The sequence below is a fragment of the Acomys russatus genome, chromosome 3 (assembly GCF_903995435.1).
Source record: "Acomys russatus chromosome 3, mAcoRus1.1, whole genome shotgun sequence".
Classification (NCBI taxonomy): Eukaryota; Metazoa; Chordata; class Mammalia; order Rodentia; family Muridae; genus Acomys; species Acomys russatus.
In genome coordinates, this window is record NC_067139.1 from 52,694,013 (window position 1) to 52,698,269 (window position 4,257).

Genomic DNA, 4,257 nt, shown 5'->3' on the forward strand with positions numbered 1-4,257 from the left:
GGATCCTGGAGGCAGGGAGCTGACACCGAGGTCATGGAGCGGTGGGTGTTGCTTACTGGCTTCCTCAGTCTGCTTTCTTATAAAACTCAGGAGTACCAGACCAGGGATGCCATCACCCTCAGTGGGCTGGGTCCTCCACCATCAGTGACTAATTAAGAGAATACCATACATGGCTACATGCAACTTGATCTTCTGGAGGCATTTTCTTTTCTTTTTTCCACATAGAAAATTTTTAATAATGCACATTAAAAATGTATTCATCTTACAAATTTTCCTGCAACTCAAATACACAACAGCTTGGAAAAGAACACTTAGAAAACAAAAGCCAATGTAAAAAAGACAGATTAAGACAACTACAACAGTACAGGTTTGCTATAGCTCAGATTTTACAGCTTTCTTACTGCACCATCTGTGTCAGAGATCTGTTCCTTCTTCAGATGGCTCCACTGCTCCATGTTTAAGGAAATACCTGGTCGCGTTTCACCTTATAAGTCCATCTAATATTCTCTAGAATTTCTCCTATAAAGTCCCGAACACTGACACATCTCATCTTCCCAATACGAAACATGATGGCATCTCTGCTGCTGCAACTCTGGTTGGAAGATGCCAGAGCTTTCCAAGTCTTGCCAGACTTTTGCTTCTTCACAGGGTTTTACGGAACAATTTGCTTTCTCCTTTTTAACTTTTTTTTTTTCAATTTGCTGTCAGAATCACTGCCTGAAGAGCTTGAAAAAAAAAATCAAGTGTCTTTGATTTAGGCATTGCTTCACTCCTGCTGTCCAACAGCTGCTAGCTTGCTTACTCTAGACTGTGGAGGCATTTTTAAAGTGAGGGTCTCTGCTCTTAGATGATTTTAGCTTGTGCCACGTTGACAAAAAACAAGGCAGCGCAACATCCTTGACCCACTATTTAAACTTTAACCTTATTTCAGGCCCCCGAAGATGAACTTGAGGGGCTTACTGGATCTCTTTGTCTTAATATGGCCATACTGGATAAATCTCTCTTCTGCCTTTACTGTTAATTTGAGTGCTTTGACTAGCTTCTTGAAGAAAGGTACAACCAACACCCCAAGTTCAATTATGTAATCAACCCAAAGTTAAATGGATTTAAACAATACATGTATTGTGAAACCAGGAAAAAGTAGCATATTATTTGTTTTCTGTGAGGTTGAAAGACAGAGACTTGGTTGGGTGGAGTATTCTATATATTGTGACATCATCAGGAGAATCCCAGACCCAGCACAGTCTTCTTCCTCTTCCTCCCTCTCATCTCCTTTTTGTGAAAGGTCTAGCTCTTTGAGTCAGGCTCAGCACAGGATTCTCCTGCCTCTGCTTTACAAGAGCTGGGTTATAGGCATGAACTACCACATCTGTGTAGTGCTATTCTAAATGAGACCTGGTTGTACTTACATTTGCTTTCCTCCTGTTTCCATCTAAATGATGGAGCAGTAAGGTTAGATTCCTTTTGAGTTATAGGGGAGTAAGTCCCATGTTTAAAACGTTGTGGATACATGTTTAACAACCCCTTTTCCCTTTGAAGGAGAATTTGCCCTTTGGTGAATTTTGCAGCTCAGCTCCCCTGGTAAATTGAGATGACAGAATGACAACTGTATTTCTAGGCAGCACTGCTTCTGCAAACAAGTCACTTTTGATAGGCAAGTCACATCAAGGGTAAAAGAGCTGTAAGGCACTATAAATACTTGATAGGAAAGCTGTCCGTTGAGCTTCCCGCAGAGTGGAATCTATTTCATCTGTGTATATGCCATGTAGGAATAGTGGAAGCTATGGGTTTTATGGGTTACAGCTTTAGGCCAGCGTAGATCTATATCTCCCTCATGTGAGTATCATCTCCTCCCATCTGAGCTACTAGGCTGCTAAGGAGTCTTATGGAAACAGAGTGCCTGGGATCATCCTTCTGGAAAGCTCTGGATTTTTACCTATAACCCTTAGACATGTGTAAGTGTGACCTATAGTCCTAGTTTAGTTTCTGTTGCTGCGATAAGTAAATATCATTGGCAAAAGCAGCCCGGGAAAAGAAAGGGATTTATTTAGCTTACAGGTTGTAGTCCATCATCAAAGGAAACCAGAGAGAGACAGAGGAAGAGCTCTGCCTACTGTCTTGCTTTCCATGGCTTACTCAACTTTGGTTCTGTGACATAGGTCCACCTGCCCAGAGGTAGCACTACCTGCAGTGGGATGGGCCCTCCTATCTCAATCATCGATCAAGAGGGTGCCCTATAGGCATCCTGTATTAGTTAGGGGTTCTATTGCTGTGATGAAACACCATGTCCAAAAGCAACTTGGGAAATAGAGTTTATTTAGCTTATGTATCTTGGGTCACAGTCCATTGAGGAAAGCTAGGTCAGGCACTCAAGGCAGGAGTGTGGAGGCAAGAATTGAGACAGACCTGGTGCTTTACTGGCTTGTTCTCCGTCACTCTCTCGGCCTGCTTGCTTATACAACCCAAGGGTACCTGCCTAGAGATGGCATCATCCACAGTGGCCTGGGCCTTCTCACATCAATCCTTAATTAACAAATGCCTCCACAGACTTATACCAGCCATATTATGGAGGTGTATTCTCAATTAGATTTGTGCTTCTCAGGTATATCTAGATTTGTGTCAATTTGACAGAACCCAACCAGCACACATGCCCATGGGCCAACTGGATAGAGAGAATTCCTCAATTGTTATTCCTTTTCCTAAGTGACTCTAGTTTGTACCAAGCTGATAAAATTAACTGCCATGCATATGGAAATCTTGTCAGTTTGAATGCTTAGTTGCCCTTAAGAAGATCTTGAATGGGTAGGGCAGATTTAGTGTTATTTCCAAGAAACCAGATACTGAGACATGTGAGACAACCTACAGCCAAGATGTCTCCAAGATAGACACTCTCTAGCTATACACTTTTAAGTGAGTACATGAGTTGTATTCTGTTATTCTGCATGGGTGGTAGTCTGGGATCCACAGCTGGTGGTCCAGTCCAGGCTCTGTTTGCTTCCAGACAGGAACACAGAGACCTTGAGATCAAAGGTTCTCTTTTTCTCTCAGGAATGGCTTAAGGAACTCAGGGTGAGACCAATGAGATAGGCAAGGCTCCAGGTCTCACCCAGGGAGGTGGAAATGAGTTTTCCACTGGGTGTTTCAGTTAGCTCCTTTAAAATGAGATTGGTGATATCAGACAGCAGTGGAAACTTGGGAATTCCAAAAGCCTGTGACTATACAAAAAGTGTTACAGTCCTTTATTAAGCTGCCATGCCAAGCACAGCAGAGGATGTGGGCAGACACCCAAAACCAGCCTGAAGACAGGTCAGGTGAGACCCACATCCCAGTGGGTGCTTTGCAGGTGGTCAGCGATGGAGCAGATAGCTCCATCATGGCTTCCTGACAGGCAATCAAACCACAGGAATCCAGCAGCAATTCTTCCTCTGAAAAAATGAGTCTCAGATGGTTCTCATAGAGGAGCAGAGTGAGAGAACAAGCCTTTATTTTTGTGCATAAGGTACATTCTAAACCTTGGACAGTGGGAGGGGTTTGATGGTGAATGCATCTGATTCAATGGGGCTAGAGCTGCCAGGGATATTTAATTTACATGTAACAAACCAGCCCTATCATAAGAATGAAAAGCAGTACTTAATTATCCTAAGTGTTGGGGAGAATCTCAAGGTACAGTTAAAGGTCACTGGTTGAGAGCCAAGACACCAAAACATCTTATTAGCATAGGGTGGGTATGTATCTCCAGGAAGGAATCCCCAGGAGTCCTTGAACAGGTTACCGATCAGGAAGGGGTCAGGCCTATAATCTTCCCTGAGGGCTACGTGACACCCCTTAGTGCATGTGGGGCTCCCCAGATAAGGCAAAGCAGGAACCCAACTGAGAAACGGAGTCCTTCATCATATACCTAGCTTTGAGGCTATCCGGAAATGCCAGACTTCCACCTCAATAGCAGAGTTTCACAGTATACCAGGGCAAGACTTCCTAAATTCTTTCTGATAATGCTCAACAGGTTTTTGTTTTTGTTTATAAATACAGAGTTGAGCATGTAAAATACACATTAAACATTTACTGATAATAAACCATACAGAAATTTGTTTTTTTTTTTATTCTTACATTCATTTATTTCATCATAAAATAGTATAAAGTTGACCACATTTATACCCACTTGACCCACTGGGCTTTAGGTTTGCAACAATCACATAGAAGTTTCTATAGTATAGGAGAAATGACCTGTGACCTAATTGCCAATGATCATGGAATCAC

The 4,257-nt window shown here is 42.6% G+C and overlaps 1 pseudogene; it reads right to left on the reverse strand.

The window, feature by feature from the left end:
• Positions 1 to 386: 386 nt before the first annotated feature.
• On the reverse strand, positions 387 to 777 carry LOC127187037 (activated RNA polymerase II transcriptional coactivator p15-like; annotated as a pseudogene).
• Between the last annotated feature and the right edge of the window lie 3,480 nt (positions 778 to 4,257).